This window comes from Capra hircus, chromosome 28, assembly GCF_001704415.2.
Source record: "Capra hircus breed San Clemente chromosome 28, ASM170441v1, whole genome shotgun sequence".
Classification (NCBI taxonomy): Eukaryota; Metazoa; Chordata; class Mammalia; order Artiodactyla; family Bovidae; genus Capra; species Capra hircus.
The window spans coordinates 17,260,702-17,273,984 of NC_030835.1; the positions used below are offsets into that span (position 1 = coordinate 17,260,702).

The following is a 13,283-nucleotide window of genomic DNA, read 5'->3' on the forward strand; positions in this document are numbered from 1 at the left end:
TTTGTCTAAGGCTGCCCATCTCAGTCGGGTCAGAGCTGCTGCCCAGGCTTCTCACCGCTAGTCTGCGAAAAAAGAGCCAACACCCTGAGGATGAGGAGGACGAAGGCAAAGCGGGGTGCTGCCATGAAGGTCTGGGCCTCGGCCACAGCAACTCTGACATGACCCCGAGGTGAGGCCTCAGGGCCAGGAGCCTTGTTGAGCAGATGCTGACCTGGGATGGAGAGGAGGGCAAGGCCTCCGCTGCCCGCTTCTCTGACCAGCTGAGAGCTCTGTGGGCGGTCAGCCCCCTCCAACTAATCAACCACCTCAGCCCCTGCTTTCCAGCCACCACCCGCTTCTCCAGACACTGTCTCACAGTCCTCACTGCAAGTAACCGAGGCAGGCAGACAGGCGCCCCTCTGCCCATTTTACAGTTAAGTGCACTGAGGCACCAGCAGTAAGTGGGCCTGGAACCGAGCCTCCCTGATGTCAGAGCTGTCCTCTTATCACTATTTCCTGCTCTTTTCAATGTCTTTCCTCTGCTCTTCCTCCTCCCCACAACATGGGCTCTGCTCTCCCTGCACCTAACCCTGTGCTGACTGGCCCAACCTTGCCCCCACTGGCTTTAGCAAGGAGAGTTGCCCCGACCAGGGGCTTCCTGGGTCTCTCAGTCCACAGAGAGCTACCAGCCTTTCGCACAGCCTGGGCCCAGTCCCTCCCCAGGAGGTGAACTTCTGTTTATGGTCTCTTGACTGCAGAGCAGGCTTAGGCCAAGAACTTGGTCCTTCAGCCATGACTGGGTGGGACTAGGCCAGGACATCCAAACAAGCTCCTGACACCTGCCCTTTCCCTAAGATACAGCCCGCATTTCAGTGCCAGGGCAACCAACCATCTCAGCTGACCCAGAACTCTCCTGGTTGGCATTTAAAGTCCCCAGGAAGTTCCTCATACCTGGGCAAGCTGGGACAACTGGTCACGCTACTCAGCATACACATACCTAGGGTCTTCATGCCCTCCCCTCTCTCCATTGAACAGGGTCTTCCTTCTTTCTATTCCCCTGATCCCCACTGAGGCCAGTGGGTGGTCAGTCCACTCAATCTGACTGGCCCCCTCAGACTCGGCTGGGGCCTAGCCCAGGCCCAGAGTAGAGTTAAAGCCCAGAGTCTGCTAAGGTGAGCAGAGGGTCTACAACCTACTGGGGGCAGCCTACTCTAGGCCCTGTGAGAGAAATAGCAGACGAAGCCCACAGAAAGCCTAGTGGGATCCTGGGCCTTGATCTTCAGGCTGGGAGGCAGGTCACTCCTGGTGACCCCAGGTGGGGGAGCCCTAGGGCTGGAGGCAGGCAGGGCTGCCTGGGGCTCACTGAGACAGCTTCTACCTGTCTGGGCTTGAGGTGAGTCATTTCCTCCCCCAGCTAGTATGAGGCTGGGAGGGGAAAGGAGGGGATAGTATCTAAAAATAGTAGGGCCCAGCCTTGGAGATACCCAAAGAGCTTCTCCTTGGGCAAGGGAGGAGCCAGCTTCTCACCAGAGCTGACACCAGCTGTGACCTCAGCCAGCTGCCTGCATCAGGCCGAGGAGAAGGGCGCCCCCCACCCCTCCCCAGGCTCAGTGTAGGGTGCTGAGGTGTGGAGGGGGCATCTGGAGGGCTGAGGCACAAGTAGCGTTGGGGTAGAGTGGGAGCCGGTACAGAGGCCTCAAGCAAACAGGGCCCGGAAAGAGGAGGGTGAGTCTGTGATTCGGCAGGGGCGGCAGGGACGGGATCACCAGCCTGGATTTCCCTCCACATCATCTCTGCAGAACCCGGTTCACGCCCCACCCCTACCCACACACAGAGACACACACGTAGACGCACAGACACAGCCTGCACACTCAGCTGGCCTGTGAGTCACTTCCCTCTAAGAGGACTCATCCCCCTGCTAAGTGAGACTCTATTTCCCTGGTCAGCAGCACAGACTGAGGACCCACTGTGTGCTTGAGCCACACCCTGGGAAACAAGGAAGCGAACAGTAATCATGACTGTCCTTGGCCTTGGGGACACTTTAAGAGGCCCCCTCAGGAAAGGGCAGCACAATACCCAGAGCAGAAACACAAGAGGCAGGGCCCTGAGCGGTGGGACGATCTGGAGTCAGGAGGGCCTCAGCTTAAATCCTGGCCAACCATTTTCTACCCACAGGACCTGAGACAAGTTACTTGACCTCTCCCTGTCTCAATTTTCTCATCTGTACCATGGATGACATATAAGGTCTTCCTCACATGTCAAATACAATATTGCCTTATAGAGTCTCCAAGCAAACAGACCTGTTTCCACTAAAGCTCATGGTGTGAGGCTATCAACTGAAGAAAACAAAAAGGCACTACAGGTTTCAGTACACATTTGTAACTTAAAGACCCAAGAGGATAATAATCTGCCTGGCCCCACTTGTGACAGGTTAAGATGAGCAGTGGCGTAAAACTGCATTTTACAACAACAGCAATGGCCACTAGTATGAACACTTCATAGTTACCTCATTTTCTTTAAAAAAAAAAAAAATTGATTTGTTTGGCTGTATCGAGTCTTAGTTGCGGTGTATGGGGTCTTCGTTGCAGACGCTCGGGTTTCTCTGTGTCTCCAGGCCTCCAGAGCGCGCAGGCTCAGTGGTTGTGGACGGGGGGGCCTTAGCTGCCCGCAGCATGTGGGATCTTAGTTCCCCAACCAGAGATGGAACCCACGTCCCCTGCATTGGAAGGCAGACTCTTAACCACTGGACCATGAGGGAAGTCCCCCTCATTTTCTCTTGTCCTCAAAACAGCCTCATACAGCAGGAATTACTATCCCCATGTTACATGTGGAAAAATGGAGGCCCAAAGACAGTAAGTAACTTGCCTCACATCACACAGGTAGTATGTGGCAGAGACCATGTTTGGACTCACTCTTGAGTCCAAACTTCCTGTACTTCGTGGGCTGTCAGTGGAGGTCTGTTATGTTTGGAGTTGGCTCTGTGACTCTCTGACTTTTGGGGGAAGGGGCCCTTGGACACTAGCCTGGGGTGACTAGACTGTGCCAAGCCTTTAGGGGCTGCCTTCTGTCTCCACTCCCTCACCCTGCGCTCCCACCTAGAAACACAGAATGTACTCTGCCCTCTCTTGGGGTTACCTCTCATACTCCTCACAACAGCCCCGTGAGGGAAATATCACAGCTCCCACTTGACAGAAAAGGCAGACAGATCAAAGGGACCATGAGCCTTTGGTGTGGCCACAGACCTGGGGGAGACCCTGCGCCCAGTGTTGGCCCCTCAGACTTCTAGACTGAGGCTCTGTCCCTGCACCCCGGCTGTCTGATTTTAAAGAGCAAGGGGCAGGAATGCCTCTGCTCTCTCAGGCTCTTCACACTTTCCCAGAATCATCCCTGTTCCCTCTTGCTGGATTGCACGTAAAGCCCAAAGCTTGCATCACTCAGTGGGCCCCCGGCTCCAGAAAGAGCCTCTTTTCTGTTTCTGTGGGCTTTCCCCACCATTATCTGAGTCATCCTCTACCGGTCCCAGGAGAAGGGAGAGAGGAGGCCTCTTATCCCTACAGTACAGATGGAGAGACTGAGGCAGGAAGTGACTTAACTCCAGTGTGTCAGGGGCCAGAGCTGGCAGCAGCCCAGGCCAGGAGGCCACTGGTGGAGCTGGCAGCACCCGGGGTGCCACACCTTCCGTTTTTAATGCTGTAGAGTGGGCACAAATATCAAGAAACGTGTGCTGTGTTGCAAGCCCTGGGTGAAGAGATGAGTGATACTGCAGAAAGGATGAATCTGATAAAGGAAATAAAACAGACAAAACCCAGACACCCAGTCTTGCTCCTGTTACAGACTCCCTGAGCCCAGCCAGGTAGGGCTTGTAGCTCAATTTTCTCCTCTATAAAAATCATCAGGGTTATCCTTTATTGGGTGACTTCTAATGACCACTGGGTCTTAACACTTTACAGGCACTGTCTTATTTAATTCTTACTACAAGCCAGTGAGGTTGGTATGTATTAATACTATCATCATCTCCATTGGACAGACGGCTTACCTGAGGCTGAGAGGTTAAGCAACCTCCCCAAAGACACAGCGCTTGTTCCAGCAAGTACAGGACAACAAATCTAGGGCTGACTTAGAACAGCTCTCCAAATACAGAGGCAGAGGGGCCTCCGCGCGCGTGACGCCCACGTGGAGCTGCCCAGGTGTGTCTGCGCGTTCGTAACAGGAACTCATGTGTCCGTCAGCACAGTACGGGGGGCGGGGCGGGCGGCGTGGAAGGACCTGCGAAGAACAGAACGCCAATCGCCCGGGGTATAAAGAGCCAGGGCGCCCTGGAGGCAAGGGGGATCCGGACAAGCCTTTCCGGGCGGTGCGCCTGCGCGCGCCCACCCGCGCTGGGCCGAGCCAGAAGCCGCCCGCCCTGGAGCCCAGCACAGGTGGCTGGGAGAGCAGCGGCGCGGGGAGAGGGCTGAACTGCTGCGGGCGGTCCCGCCGGCTCCCTCCCCTCCCACTTCCCAGCCGCAGCCCCTGACGGGCCCAGCCGCACGTTCCCCGCGATTGCCTCATCCGACCGCGGCGGCTCGCGCCCTCCAGCACGCGTAGCGCGCAGCACGCCCCTGGCACCGGCTGCCCCCGGCCTTGTCCCTCCCCCGCCCCCGGCCCAGACCAGACTGAGTCCCCCGCGGCCCATTCACCCGGCTGCCGGAGCCTCGACCCAGACACCTTTGATGGCTGCCCTTTGCTCCGTCTGGGCCGGGTGGACAAATGAGGGAAATTGAGTAAGCCAGCTTACCAAAGCAGGAAACCCCTGGCCACTTTGTTACGCATGATTTTTCAGCAACTTTTCGGGGGGGAGGCGGGGCAGGGAGGATTTCTGGAGTGAGGATGACTGGGGACTCATGCTGTCTTCGGGGCTGTGAGCACCCTCCAGGCTGGCCTCACAGGCCTGTACCTCCTAGGCCAGGCACAGTGCTTGACACTCGTGGGTGTTCCACAAATTCTGAAAATGCGTTTCCTCACCCGCTTCCTGTTTTGAGTGGCTGCCAGAAAGAATGCCCAGGTGAAAGGGGGCGGGCTTTAGCGCAGGAGCTGAAAGCTGGCTGTTGGGGCTTCAGGTTTTGCCTTTGGCGGTGAGTTTGCTGTTTCTCTTGGGCAAATCCTTGATCTCTCTGGGTCACATTTCTGGGGAACTCAGTAATAAGGTAACGTGCTTGGCCCTAAAGCTCAGGACAGACTTTGAACTTCTAGCAGGAAAACGAACCTTCCATTTAAAGCAGAGATTTCCTCCTGAACATTAATATTCTCCTGTGTCTTTTAGGCAGGAGCCGGCAGTATTCTGTCCAGACTCAGTGACATGTTGAGAGGCTCTGTTGAGAGAATCAAGTCCAAGTTCCTTGGCTTGGTATCAAGGCTTTCTCACCTGAGTTCCACCCAGCCTATCTAGCCTCACCCCCAACCTCACCCCTACACTGTTGCCTTAGGGGGAATCTCAGACTTCCCCAAACAGACCACACACATGGTGTTCATACGATTCTGTCCTTGTTCATGCTGTTCTCTCTGCCCAGAATGCTCTTCCCTACACTCCTCAAATGATTGGCTCCTGGCATAGATCTCTGCTGAAATGTCACCACCCCAGAGAGGCCTTCCCCAGTGTCCAGGAAAGCAGGGGCTCTGGCTCTGATAGTCCCTTCAGAGCCTCTTACCCTGCTCAGCTCTTACTGCACCTGGGGATTAGAAGTTTGTCTCTCCGCTGGACTGAAAGATCTATCATTGGGAGACCGTGTGCACTTTCTCCATCTCTGTATATCCAGCATTTACCAAGGTGCCTGGCACATAGTCAGGGGTTAACAAATATTTGTGTGAAGGAAGAAAGGGTGGATGACTGATCAGCAAAAACACTGAGAACAACCTACATGTCCATCAGTAGGGGATTGCTGTTGTAAATGATGGCATGGTGGGATACTAGGCAGCCATTAGATGGATATAAACCCACATGGAGAAATGTTCCTGGTGTCTCGAGAAGTAAAGAAAGAGAGTTGGTTCCTTTCTAATTAAAAATGTCAGAGCATGACATTTTTAAAATGTCAGGAGCATGTATGTAGATAAAGGCACGGATATGTCTGTAAACATAAGAAAGTCAACAGCATACACCAACTGAAGTACCCCTGAGGAGCAGGATACAGACATTGTCACAGTTTATTTTCTATCTAGTACTTTGCTTAGACATCATCTCCTCTGAGAACCCTTCTGATGGTGCCTTTGTGTTGGAGGAGCTGCCTTGGAGTGTGTAGGCAGGTGCTCCAAAGCAAGGCCTTGGTGTTCCTTCCTCAGAGTCCATCCAGAGGCCATTGAGTGCATGCAGGCAGCTGGGACAGGGGACAGCAGCTCCCCTGGGTACGTGAGTTTGTCCATGTGCAGGTGAAAGCAGAGCTGCTGAGGACAAAGAGCAGACTATCTCTACCCGCCAGGTGACATTGCTGCAGGTGGCCTTGGGCTATCAGAAGAGTTCCACAATGTGACGGGAAGCCTGGCCTCCGTGCAGGTCTGGACCCAGCCGGCTCAACTGCAGATTTGAGACAGGCAGCTTCGGCTGTGGGAGGTGCACAGGGCAGCCCCTCACTGTCCGCTGGGCGCCTCAGAGTTGAGAGGGGTGACATGCAGCTCGGTGAAAACAGAAGGCCCCCTGCAGCCTGCCCGCTTGCCTCTGTCCCACAGTGACTGTCCCATGAGGCCTGAGACCACACAGTCCAGACCAACGGGGCCAGGGGAGAGGAAGGAAGAGCGGCCAAGGGCTCAGGGTCAGATGTCTGCGTTTCTATTCCCACGGGTGCCGCTCATTATGCTTGTCAGGAAACGGAAAAGAGCGCAGACCTTCGCCTTCACTTTGTTTCGGATCTCAACCCAGTCTCTCTTCCCCTTGCCTGTCTTAGAAAAGGTTTCCCATCTGGACAGTCACGGGGTGGTGCAGGCGTGGGCCCTCCATCTGGACTCCCCTAGTTCCCAGTGGTTTCCTGTTCACACCTACCAACCCTGTGACCCGGGACAAATGGTGTTGCCTCCTGCGCCTCGGTTTCCCCACTAAATTAGGCAACGCCTGGGAAGTGTTTAAAATGGGCCTCATACCTGCAGGTGTATCTGTTACTATTTGTGTAAGCTGTCTTACACAAAAACAAATTGTCTATCTGTCTGTCTGGGGGTAATAACAATACCTATTTCACTGAGCTGTTGTTAGGATTAAGTTAGATAATGCGTGTCAGGTGCTTGGTGTGTTCAGCGTTTACTTGTTTTACTAAAGATAATAAGATGGGAATGGGATGCCGGGAGTGGGGTGGGGGGATTAGCATGGTGGCTGCTAGTGATAGCCCAGGAATGGCGTGCAGGACCTCTGGTGGCCCAGGAAGTCATGTTGGTTCAATGGTGTTGTTATTGTGCTGGGTGTTGCTGAGTCGTCTGGTTAGTCAACTGCCTGTTCCCTCAGACCCATTTAAACCAGCTCCATCTGGCCTAACTTTCCCAACGCACCATCCTGGCAGCTGTCACAGGCCCAGAGCACTGGGCAAAGTGTCAGGCCTGCTGCAAAATATGTTGGAACTTTATCTGACCCCTGGCTCCTGTCCCATCCAGAAATACATTGGCTGAAACTTGCAGCCAAGCTCAAACAAGCCTGGGGGTTGGAGGGGGAGGCGGTTCTGAATCACAAACCAGCCATTCCCCACACCCTCCATGTTTGTTGGCCCCCTTTTTATTTGCACGGTTCTACTGATTAATGCTGTTCCTAGTTATGAAACAGTTTTTAAAACCAAAGTTTTAAAAAAAATAAATAAAACCAAAGGTTTAATCTTGAACCCTGGATTTGCAGATAAGGGGAAGAGGACTGTCCCCTGCAAACTCAGAGAAGTTCATTGCCGAATTTTCCTCTTTTTCTTCTTTCACTGTTCATTTGCAGTCACCTTCCTGAAGGCCAGGATGATCCTCTAGGCCGCTGTCTGGAAATCCCCAGAAAGAGGCTGTGACAATGGCAGCGCTGGCAGCCACGGTGGGCTGGCACCTGGCCAGCTTTGGAGAGGGTGGTGCTAAGTCTGGGAGTCTCCACCTCAGTCAAGGTCTGGTGGAGCCTGCGTCCCTGCACCCCCAATCCAGTCTTTGCGACTCCCTCTAGGGGCCTCCCAGGCAAGTGTAGCAGGCCCCCAGGCCAGGAGGCCTTCCTTCAGGTGCTCCTAAGGCTAAGAGTAAGTCTTAGAATTAGTCTCAGTCTTAGAATAAAAGGAATTCCAGGAGCACCCCACCCCAAGCATGCATTTGGGCTTTCAGGGAGCTGGCTCCCTAGAGAAAGGAGATGAGGAAAGGGAACGTCAGTGTGGTATGGGTCAAAGAGTTCTAGATACTAGGTTAATTTTCAAGAGCTCCAAAATTTCCCATTACACCGGTCATACTGTCAAGACCCTAAACTTCACAGATTTTAAATTCATCAGATTCAGAATTTTTTAAAAATCAGCCTTGTCAAATTTGAGTATGGACTGGATAGAAGATGATACTATGGAACAATTGGTTTTCTCAGTGTGCTTATATAGGAAAACAGTCTGTTCCTAGGGAAAGTTAAAATCGCTCAGTCATGTCCTGCTTGCGACCCCATGGACTGAAGCCTGCCAGGCTCCTCTGTCCATGGAACCCTCCAGGCAAGAATACTGGAGCGGGTAGCCGTTCCCTTCTCCAGGAGATCCTCCCAACCCAGGGACTGAACCCAGGTCTACCCACATTGCAGGTGGATTCTTTACCCTCTGAGCCACCAGGGAAGCCCAGGAATACTTGAGTGGGTAGCCTATCCCTTCTCCCCCAGATCTTCCCAACCCAGGAATCAAACTGATGTCTCCTGCATTGCAGGCAGATTCTATACCAGCTGAGCTACCAGGGAAGCCCTCATTCCTAGGAAATTCATGGCTAAATATTTGGGGCTAAAATATCATGATGCCAGCAACTTCTTTTCAAGTGGTTCACTAAAAAAATTTGCTACAGATAAAGCAAATCCTGCAAAAGGTTAATAACCGTTGCATTTAAGTGGAAGGTACGTAGGTGTCTATTGTGCCATTCTTGCAGGATTTCTATTTGTGTGAAGACTTTCTCCCTAAAATCTTAAAGGGAAAAAATTTAAATAAAATAAGCTATCCAAGTGCAAAACAAGACAGTGTGTCATTCTGCCTGCTCTAGCTGAATTTTACCTCTTCTCTGAGGACAGAAATAGTAGAAACAAGATGGCATCCAGGATTGCAGAGTTGAGCCAACCAAAGAGAACCAGTTATTTTTAAAGAGTTTATTAAGTACTTGTCTGGAAACAGTACTGGTCGTTAAAAATCCTTTTAGTTCATGGCCAGTGGAGGACTCATTGTGGAAAATGGGAGATTTCAGCCCTTTTAGCTTATTGGCACCAGATTTAACACAAATCAGGAAACACATTTTGAAGACTTGCTGTGAGCACGGCCCTGAAACATCACCAGAGGTGTTTTTCCCCTGCCTGCAGTCTGATACTGCGTGCAGGTAGCCATAATTTTTCACTGCGGTTTTTATGGGCTGAATTGTGTCCCCCACAAAACTCCTGTGTTGAAGTCTTCATCCTCAGTACCTCAGAATGTGAACTTATTCAAGAATAGGATCATTGCAGATGTCTTTAGTTAAGATGAGGTCAACAGGGTGGATTCTATCCAATCTGACTGGTGCCCTTATAAAAAGGGGAAATTTGGGCACACGAAGAGAGCCACATGTACACAGACAGAACAACTTGTGAAGATAAAGGCAGAGACGGGAGGGCTGCTTCTCCAAGCCAAGGAATGCCAGAGCTTGCCTGCAAACCATCAGAAGCTAGGAGTGAAGCAGGGACTAGATTCTTCTTCAGAGCCTTCGGGTGTCAGCATTACTGAGAACTTTATTTCAGATTTCTAGCCTCCAAAACTGTGAGACAGTACATCTCTGTTGTTTAGGCCACCTAGTTCGCGATTATTTGTTACGGCAGCCCTAACCAGCTAATACAGTAGCAAAATGAACATACCATAAAACTTGCTATATTAACCGTTTTTAAAGTATGCACTGAATTAAAGACATTCACGTTATTGGGCCACCATTTTTTTATTTTTAGCTAGGGAAAAACCCAAGACTGTGGGAAAGTTGGAAACCCTAGTTCCATATCTGCTTCTGCTTAGCTGAGTGACCTATTTCATCATGTGCGCAATAAAGAGACAGGCAGACTACTTCCTGCTCTGATACTATCATTGCACATATGTGGAGAAATTATAATAGCTCACAGCTTAGTGAGCGATTATTATGTTCCAGGACCATCCTAAGGGCTTTACAAGGCTTATCTCTTTTAGTAATTACAATAACTTTATCAGGGAGGTATCATTAGTCCCATTTTACAAATGGGGAAATTGAGCCTCAAAAAGACTAAAAAGATTAATTGAGCCTCGGTTTTGGCAGCCCTGGGATTTGAATGAAGGTAATAACCACCACTGTGCCTACTGCCTTCTAGCTCTTTTGGCCACAGTGGCCTGGGAGGAAGTAAAAAACAGAAGGTACTGATTGGATTGAAACATAGTTTATGTTTTTGCCAAATCAGCCAACTGCTCTAGAGCCCCACTTGCACAGTGGTTACCAACCCACCCAGCTCTCTCCTGTCCCTCCTTGTGTTCTGGAGGGACTCTGAAGAATCCAAGAAATCTAAATTCAAACTTGGCTTTCCAGGTCACTCTGAAGGTATAATATTTTGACAGCTTCTTAGCTTGACTTACACATGTTGGATATCGATACATGTAGTATATGGGTTTCCATTTGTGTTCTTTCCAGTGCCCCAAAGGCAGCCTGGTTACCATGGTTCCCCTGAGCCAATGGATCTCCAGTGGCCTCCCAGTGGTGGCCAGAGCTTGAGAGTCTCTCACAGTCAAATGGAGAAGCCACAACCTTTGAGCAAGGACCAGGCCAGGATCTGCCCTCCAGCAGGTTCACCTGTTTGCATCAAGAAGCAGGAAGGTATGGTGCTGCCGCGTGGGGAGAAGCCCAGCTCACCCACCTGGCCTGAATTGCCGCTCCACCCACTGCAGAGCCTCCTTCTCCATTACGCACACCCTCCTGCTCAGCCCAGATTTATCTCAGTTCTTAAATCACATTTGTTTTCTATCCCTCTGCATACCCCTGTTCCCCAGAATAGAAAAATCTAGAGCAGGTTCTCTAGCCAAGGAGAAGGAAAGACAGAGTCCTGGAGAAGATGGTAGGGTGGAGGGGAACTCGGGGAGAAGACCGGGGACCCTTGGCTTTAGGGCGAGCAAGAGAGCAGGAGGAGACGGTACGCTGGAGGGCTCAGCGCTGCAGTGATCCTGCTGGGAAGAACCGCTGTGCCCTAAGGAAGGAGTGGGTGGGGAGGGGGGTAGGTGGGCAACTCAGCAAGGCCCCGGGTGCTGCAGAGATGGGCCACCGTGGCCCCTTTGGGTAGACTGCAGCCCCATGGCAGAGCCAAAATAGAAACACTGCCTCAGCTTGAGGGTTGAGGAGGGGATGAGTGGGAGATGGCAGGAGGCTGAAAATGCCCATGTGTGGCTGTTACCCCCTTCCAATCCCATTCGCCCACAACACCCTGCAGCTGTGGCCAGGACTAATGGGCTTCTGAAGCACAACAGTGACCAGTTCCCTGTGCCCCTCACAGCATGCCTCTGGGCCCAGCCAGGCAGTTATTAAACCCATTTCACCAGCTGGGGACATGAGAAGCAGATAGGTGATGTGCCTCACTTGAGGTCACAGGGCCAGGAAGGTGTGACCACGAGGTGAGGCCAGCAGTCAGGCGTGGGAAAGGAAAACCAGTGGCCAGACTTCAAAGAGGACACACGACAGCACCAGCATCAGAGCTCCCGCTGATCTAGCACTTCCTGGATGCCTGCTCTCTCGCCCAGCTCCCCCTGAGCCTTTGGAAAACACCTAGAAGGTGATTATTATCCCCATTCTACAGATGAGGCGTCAGATGCCCAGAGATGTTAAGTCCATTGCCCACGGTCACACAGTTGCAAGTGACGAGACTGACACCCTAGGTCAGGGGGCAGAGTGTATGCTGGCCTTGTTTACAAGTGTGAGGCTTGAGTACACAGGAGAAAAACCCTCAGCGAACACGCGTGTGTGAGCCCGATTCCAAGCAGCGGGGAGCAGCTGTGTTGGCAGGAGGGGGTGAGAATGCGCGTGAGAGCGCAGCTTTGACGGTGGCCAGCAGCGCATGGGAGTGTGTTGACGGCAGGGTGTGGGGTGGCAGCGCCATCGCCAAGTGTGTTTCTGCTGGCAGCGGAACTTTCTGGTCTGTGTTGATAAACAACAGTTTGGGCAGGCACAAGACTGCAGGGCAAGCAGGACAGAGGAGAAGCACCAGGGGCGGGTGAAGGCAGGAGGAGGGGGTGTGTGCCCAGGGGTGACGGTGGCCCAAGCCTGCAGCTCCTAGAATGAGGGGCAGCAGGATGGCGACTCTTGTTTTCTCAGTTGACCTCACTGGGTGCGGATCCCTCTACAAACCACCTGCCCATAAACATGAAAAACAGGAGCGGGGAACACGCTGTGAGGAAGAGGCTTCTTCCTGGGTTGGTAGTTGCACGGATGGAGGTTTAATCAACAGCTGAGGCCAGTGGAAACATGTCATGATTTCCATGGCCAAGCAAATTCCTCAAAAGTCAGATTCTTGGAAAAGGGGTCACCCCCAAGACCATCCCGGGTGATGACTGTAATTGGAGCACCTGAATCTCACCCTCACCTCCTGGCAGATGCTGGTGTAAGCCTGCCAGCATCAGCCTGGGAGTCACCGCATGCAAGACTTCCTGGGGCTCAGCCCACACCCCATCACTCCCTGGGCAGGTCCTCCCATCAGAATGCCCCGTTCACCTGCTCCGTCTCCATTAGCTGAACTATATGCTATCTCCGCGACCCTAGGTATTCCTCACCTCCTCCTGGATGCCTTCCAAACTTCCCAGAGGGCCTTAGAGCTGCCTCCTTCAGAACTCCGACCTCTCCTGTTGTCAGGGCCTCACACAAAGGCCTCGCCATGTGGATGGACCCTAACCATCTGCTCTGCGTGCGGCACTGAACTGGGCAAAACCCAGGGGCTATGAAGACCCCTGAAGCTCCAATAGCTGCCCTCAGGGATCTCATGGCTACAGTTGGGGTGCCTGCTGGTTCATAAAGGGATTGAAATACCCACCCGCAGGGCATGCACTGTTCTCCAGGGCATTCATGCCACAGCCTCGGTCCTGCCGCAGTCTCCCTCCTGCCTTGTGGTTCCCCTGATGTACCAGGCTCGCCCGGCCTCT

At 52.6% G+C, this 13,283-nt stretch overlaps 1 long non-coding RNA gene across 1 annotated transcript; it reads left to right on the plus strand.

Moving 5' to 3' along the window:
* LOC106503698 lies at positions 4,055–12,981 on the plus strand. Its single transcript, XR_001917448.1, has 3 exons — positions 4,055–4,166; positions 10,795–10,977; positions 12,907–12,981. It is a non-coding gene; the product is annotated as an uncharacterized LOC106503698 (long non-coding RNA).